At 34.2% G+C, this 7,304-nt stretch overlaps 2 long non-coding RNA genes across 4 annotated transcripts; both read left to right on the forward strand.

Annotated features, from left to right (window-relative positions):
* LOC125587820 lies at nucleotides 1-1,874 on the forward strand. Its single transcript, XR_007324210.1, has 2 exons — nucleotides 1-646; nucleotides 798-1,874. It is a non-coding gene; the product is annotated as an uncharacterized LOC125587820 (long non-coding RNA).
* A 3,062-nt stretch (nucleotides 1,875-4,936) lies between these two features.
* On the forward strand, nucleotides 4,937-6,877 carry LOC106367449. Of its 3 annotated transcripts, none has more exons than XR_001273861.3 (4): nucleotides 4,937-5,191; nucleotides 5,361-5,443; nucleotides 5,673-6,102; nucleotides 6,674-6,877. It is a non-coding gene; the product is annotated as an uncharacterized LOC106367449 (long non-coding RNA). The 3 variants fall into 3 exon arrangements; XR_001273860.3 differs by having other exon boundaries at nucleotides 5,673-5,776; nucleotides 5,879-6,877; XR_001273858.3 differs by having other exon boundaries at nucleotides 5,673-6,877.
* Nucleotides 6,878-7,304: the final 427 nt, after the last annotated feature.

Raw genomic sequence — 7,304 nt, forward strand, 5'->3', positions numbered from 1 at the left:
TCTTATCACATATAATTTCTCTTCACCTAAAACTTTATAACAGACAAAAGTCATTATCATATACATTTCTTGCAAATGCAAACCTGAAACACAAACATAAGATTGTATAAAACTTAATAACCATAGATCACAATTAAAGTGTATCCCGTCCGTAGGCGGGCCGACCCTAGTATCTTTATATCTTTATATATAAAGAAGAGTTTGAATCTCTCACATGAAGCCACATGGGATGACAGGTCAGAAAGTCAGGCTTCCAGGAATCGACACGTGTCCCCTGTCCTTAAACTATGCGTTTCATTTAATTGTTAACAACATTGATGGGCTTTTGTGTGTTTGGACTTCAGGCTTTGTTCCAAGAACCCATCTCGATAACGAGCAACCCTAATCCTCTCTACCCACGCCTCATCGAAATTTAGGGTTCTACGCAAGATTTCATATCCAATGTTCGAGCGACTGTGTTGCCCAAGTCAACCTGATGAATCCTTTGTTAGGGTTTCGCTTGCGTCATTTGAGATTCTTCTTCTCCAATCGAAACGCTTCCATTTCAGATTCATCACATTTAACCGCCACTTAACTCCATCAACACGATCTAGCCATCGATGTGATCTTCTGTCTTGCGAGGCAGTTTATCTTTGAGTATAAAAAGGTTAGCTTCCCTCCCCTGAACAATCACCTTCTAAAACTTATTCCCAGGGAAATGGCTAACTCCAAAGTTTCTTTAGAGTTACAATTCATCGGATTTAGTTCTTAAATCTAAATCCATCACTTTACACTTCGTATATCCCTTTCGACTATAGGAGGCCAACACGTACTCTATGGAAAGGGAAGATGGTGATCGGAAAAGATGCCCTTTTCGTGATCATGGGTCTTAAGAGACTGAACATAGGTGGCGAGAAATTGAAAAGACGTAAGCAAACCACTGATTATTGCATACAAAAGAGTTTGAGGCGGGAGAAGAAGACTTGGAAGATATGCAGCTCCTTCTATGAGACGCCTTCCACAATGTACTCTGAGCTCTCCTTCATACTAGCTGTTTTTATCATCTCATCATATCATATTTAGTGGCATCCAAAACGAGCAAGGAGGTGTTTTGAGAAGCGGCGGGAAGTGGTGGAGGCAGAGGCCAAGGTGGTGGCTACAGAGGACAAAAAGGTGGCTGAGCTCTAGACTGTTGTGCGTAAAAGTGGGATGGAAAACGGAATAGCGAGCTCTAACATGGTATTAGGAAGAACGTGTAAGATAACAATAGCCATTTCTACAGTTTCTGATCATCACATAAACACGCTCCTGCCTGTCAAAGAGCATTCGGAGATGAAGCAGTAGTTGTTGCTTCGACTTACGCAAGGATCTTTCTCTGTAACTCGGTGGCTACGGAAATGTGTTTCCGCTTGAGTCAGAGGTTTATGTATGCGATGAGTGTACGACGGGAGAAACGGTGACGATCGAGCTAAGAGAGAGCGATGGGTTATTGACTAATTACTCGACCGGGAAACAATATAAGCTATAGGCGATAGGTGATGCTGGGCTGGTAATGCTGGTGGTATCTTTTCTTATGCGAGGAAGATGGTAATGATTCCATCTCCATTAACAGCTTAACTCCACATTCAATATGATGTGTTCACAGTTCTGTTCTCATGACTTTGTTGTTGTTGATTATTTATCTACTCAAATCTATCTCTCTTTTCAAGGACTGAGAAGATGACTGCATTTTCCATGTAGCAGAGATATGATTTTTATGTACTCATTATCTTCTGTGTCTCAACTAGATTTCTTAAGTAGTTGATACCCGTTTGTGTCTTTGTATTCAACTTATTTTGTTGGTTGGCACACATTCTGTACTATATTTCCATAACGTCCACTTGGATAATTTGTTATTTATTTTTTCTTCATGGATATCACTTATACAGTTCAGAAATAACATATATGGCTATAACAATTGTTGACGGATCTTTGAAAAGTTGAACCAATCACAAAAGCTGCTAAAAAGTGTGATGCAGATTGGAAAGTGCATAGTAAACAAGATGAACAAATCAAAGTTATAATTGATAATCAAATGCAAGAGTTAAGTAAAAAACATGAGAAAAGGTAGCCAAAGGGATCTGGCATGGGACATACACTTGCAAGTGCTTGCATCTATGTTGATCATAATAACTATATAAGACCTAGATGGACGATGGCCTTAATGAGAAAACACCCTGAAACACCTACGCTACAAGAACATGCACACACTTAAAAAATTCCAATTGATAGAGTAGGAGCATAAGATAGTTTCACCAGTTTTAGCATAAAGAAACGAAGTTAAATATGAAGGTTTTTACATTTCTAAAGAGTGCAAAAGCTTTTTCAGAACCAGATGGGCAAGACTGCAAAACCATTAATACTAAAATGTCCTTAAAGCCAGACAATAGCATCCACCTGAATGTTATGGAATGGGCTTATGGAAAATTGAAGATAAGCTAAAGACGAAATGAGTTAATTATGAAAGAAAAACAGTATAGAAAATGAAAGACCGAGCCATTCTAATGAGCAGCATCGGTTGTAGGAAATAGGAAAACCAAAAAATGGAATGGGTAAGTAGAAAAGAGAGCAGACAAAATTAGTAAGAGCTGTTCTTATGGCTCAAAAACAAGTTTTTTTTTAAACAACCATTCATATTAGAGTCGTATTACGGTATATATTTAAATATTTTGTGTTCTTAAATATAGTCAAATAATTTTATATTTTTTCGTAAGTCTTTCTTTAAGACCTTTTAACACTTTTAACTGGGATTACATTTTTAGGCTGCTTACAAAACCTATTTGTCACGTATGTGTAACATATCAACTAGGACAATCTTTCTACATTTTTCTGAATTATTTTGCTAATTTTCTATTCCGTCAAAAAATAGAGAATAATGAAGGTTAAGTCTATTCAACATTTGTATAATATTTTCTTAATCTACAATGATTTTGAAAATGCTTCATAAAATTAATATAAATTCATATAAAGTCAGTGAAAGTTTGTTCATATGGAATCGTTTGTCAATGATCCAAGCTATACCAAGTAGCAATATTTGACGACTCTTGGATGGAAGATTAATGAGAAGAAAGCTGATCGCTGCTAGATGAGAAAGTAAAATCACTTAAGCGTTTCGATATTAAAAGGAAGCGTTATATTCGCAACATGCTCCTCCCAGGGGAGGATCTACAGTGATAGCAACGGGGCACGTGCCCCCAACTACTTTATAAAAACATTTGGTTATTAAGATACGTTTGGATTTTGTAGAGTAATTGGTAAAGATGCCCCCGCTTAAGCCCATCCACATTGAGTTCTAAACTCATAGTGTTTGTATTCTTTTTGTTTTTTTACTATCTTGCTATACAATTAATGGTTTTTTGACACGTCCACTTTTACCGTATCAGTATCATTCTTAATTGGTATTAAAAGCTTTCCATTTTTTTTTTGTCAACAATTCCTTTTCCATGTTAACATATTTTTTGTTTTGTTTATTTGTCTTTTTTAATATTTTCATCTTAGATTTCAATATTTTCTGAAGCATATATTAAGCCCACTATTTTAATTGTAGACATTCACAATTGCCGCAAACAAACAAATAAAACTAATTGATATTCAAATAATAAAAATAATTCATTCATTTTAATTTAATATTCTAGAGTTCATTTCTTTATAATATAAGGACCATAACAAGTTATGTGTATCATATTGACATATTGTTATATATATATATATATATATATATATATATATATAAAAAAAACTTGAAGACAACTTTTCTATATATTTTAATTATTTTTTTCTGCAACAATATATTCTTGTGCATAATAACATTTGTATTTAGCAAAATGAAAACTATTTTATAAAAGATATCATGGATTAAAAAATATGTTTATTTTTTGTTACAGTTTATAAATGATTAAATTTATAATTAATATTTTATTATATATTTATTTATTTCATTTATATACTTATTAATGTGCCCCGTCTAATAGTTAGTCTGGATCCGCCACTGGCTCCTCCTCAAACCGGCTAAGAGGTGTCACGTAAATAGCTTGAACAAACGATGCAAACGTTACTTTCTCTACAAGCAAGTTATGAAGTTTGTTGACTACATTTGAACGTGGATTTTATAATACAAAGCCATGCAAAACTATCATTTCTGATTTTCCTTCCAAGTTCTCATGTTCCCATTCAACTTATGGTTTGTTCTAAGTTATGATTTCCTATTGCAAGTTTTTCCACATTATTTATGATTTATAATAATAAATACCTTCTTCGTTCCAAAAGTATTATTGTATGACGCTAACTTCTGATACCATCAATATGGATCGGATAATACTTTGATAGTCAATCTCATAATAAAAAAAAGAAAAAAAAACATAATACTTGCACCTTATTATAGTTAAAAAGACAAACGTTGTACATAAAAACATATAGTCCAAAACAAATAAATGTCCGTCCGGAATAGAGAATTTGTGTGTTTGTAGTTGTATAATATTTTTTTAAAACTAATTAAAGACGCGAGAATAAATTTTTAAAATACATGAATTCTCATTAAAACCACCTTCTAACATCAGCTATAGCACACGTGAAACAATTTTGAAGTATTTAAAATAACTAAATTCAATTAATCTACACTTAAATAAATCAAAGTTTTTTTAAATCCAAAGCATTAACATGGACTATGCATCACACATTATATAATATTAAATTTACAAACCATAATACCATATAAATAAACAGCCAAATATTAAAAATCTCAAGACTAATAAAAACATATTACAATTTTACAAATAAACATAACACAAATATACGAAAATGACAATGAGACACCTAGGATCCACGTATATAAATACTTTCATATCGGAGTGACACGTGTGCAGGGAGAAAACCGCATCGTTTCATTAAAGAGATGGTCATGTTGGGCTTTGTTCTATGTGTTGGTTATGAGTTTGAAAGCATAGCCGGCCCGATATTTTTGAGATACGGGAACCCTAATACGGCTTCAACAAAGAAGGAAATCGTCCTTCTTCTTCGATGCGACTTGCGATGCAGTGACTCCTGCGATTCTTCTTCTAGAAAGTGAGGTCTGACTGATATCACCATCTTAACTCATTCGACCCACTCCAAGCACGTTTCCTCATTCAATGCATCGTCCCTCTGTACAAGGCGGTGAGTCTACATTTATATAAAGGTTAGCTTTAATCATGTGAACATCATTCTCACAATCCTAATAATCTTATGAGATAAGAGCATTCAAACGAATCTAGTTTTTGTTTCCGATTCTTCTTCCATGATCTCTTTTTTTTTTTTTTTGGTTATGTGAGTGTTATTGATCATATCCTGTTGTTTTACAACAACAGTTTCTTTCCTACGGCTTGATGTTTTAAGAAATTGATATCAATCTCGCTTCTGGATTTCAGACTTCCGACTTCCTTCAATGAAGGTATTTATTTCTCTCATTCAATCCATACGTTAATCTCCCAATACTTTTCACTATCAATTCATCATCAGTATATACGTTTCGAAATCATATCAACAGAACACTATAAAAAAAAGTGAACCCCGTTCAGATAACACCACATCTCATTAGCCTCATTACAAAATTTGCAACTCGCAAAATCATTCCCTCTCCACCCCAAAAATGTCTGAAATTGATGTGGTTACAATTGCAGCTGACGGTAACCACGCCACGTCTGATGAAATCCCTCTCAGCTGTTCGTCTCAAGAGGTTGTCGGATGTTCCGCTTCTAGGGAGCTCTCAACATCAAAGAGGATGGTGATATGTTTTATAACTGAATAATCTACTAATTCTGGTTTGTTCATGGTGGGCTAGGTCAACGTTGATTGAGGATTGTTTCTTTTGTTTTTGGTGGGTTAGGTCAACGCTGGGAAGCTTCAGAATTGGCCTCAAGTCATGGGATCAACTTCAGAAGCTGTGGTATGTTGTTCTCCAATAGAAAAACATGGTGATGACTCAGAGCCATATGCTTCAGGCCGAACTAATGTTTCCAAACCCTGAACGCATTTGAAAGGTAATAGTAATTCAAACATCTCTCATGAAGGTCAAGAGTTCTATATGCCACCTAAAGCATGTGCTGAGAGGTAAATGCTCTGTGACCCATTGTGCTTATTTTCTTTATCGAGCAGTAAACTTGAGTCAATTGACACTTGGGATTAAGAATTAAAACTAGCATTTAAGACACTGAAGAAGATTATTTTCTCTTAGAACTGGTCTAATAATTCAAATTTTGTCTCTGGCAATATAAATGTTTGTTCGGTAGTATATGCAGATTTCTGTAAAATCATGGTTGATGTTTATACTGAGTATTCATAGCCTTCTATCTTCCTATGATGAGGGAAGTATGGTATGGTGTTAACTTATTTATATCTATAAATCTGATGTTGTGGGTGGATGCATTCTTAGCTTTTTCTTTTTGTTTGTCAATTTTATGATACTTTTCTATTGATATGTTGTTTAAAGGCTCCAAAATGTTTGACTTTGAGATTATCTTCTCTGACGATTTTATTATGCTCGCAAGAGTGTGCAGTTCACACAGCTTGAACATGTTACTTCTCTTGTCACGAAACAGTGGTTTGGTTATATCACAATTAATAAATGCGACACCATTTCTGAGCAGAATATATCTAACAAATTGTCATTATCGTTTTGCAGCGGAATATAACTGAGGCGCTTCGATTTCAGCGGATATAAATTAAGTCATTTATTCCAGTATTAACAGTTTTTGATTGTCTCAGTTCTTATTGGATAATATGTGCATTCTAGCCACTGTAAAACGTATTAGATTTTATTTGTATACTTGCAAAAACAAATTTCCACAATGCACTTATCTATCAGAGATTTTATTATTTATTGTTTCATGGTAATTTATATATTGTTTCATGGTAATTTATCTATGCTAATAGATTGTTTTCTTTTAGTAAACCTAGCAAAACTTTGTAGATCAGAATAAAAAATTTCACATGTCAATCATGACCATTATTCTTTCTACGAGAAAACTTTTTATATGATGACACGTAACGCAAAAGTAATGTTTCCACCTAAACTAACAAATTATTTTTCTTCCTAGCTCAATAAAACATCATATACTAGGTTCAAGAGTATTTACATCATCAATTGTATTGAACACAACTTATTTGGTGGCCAGTGATTCGCTCAAGTGAGCAAAAAATCAAAACGCACATGCTGATGAAACGTGAGTTTTCCGTAATCCAATCTCCTGGTTAATCTTCATTGAACTTGATACTCCTTCTCGCAACCGCCATAACTGCTCGGTGGGATGAGA

Source organism: Brassica napus, chromosome C5, assembly GCF_020379485.1.
Source record: "Brassica napus cultivar Da-Ae chromosome C5, Da-Ae, whole genome shotgun sequence".
NCBI classification, from domain to species: domain Eukaryota; kingdom Viridiplantae; phylum Streptophyta; class Magnoliopsida; order Brassicales; family Brassicaceae; genus Brassica; species Brassica napus.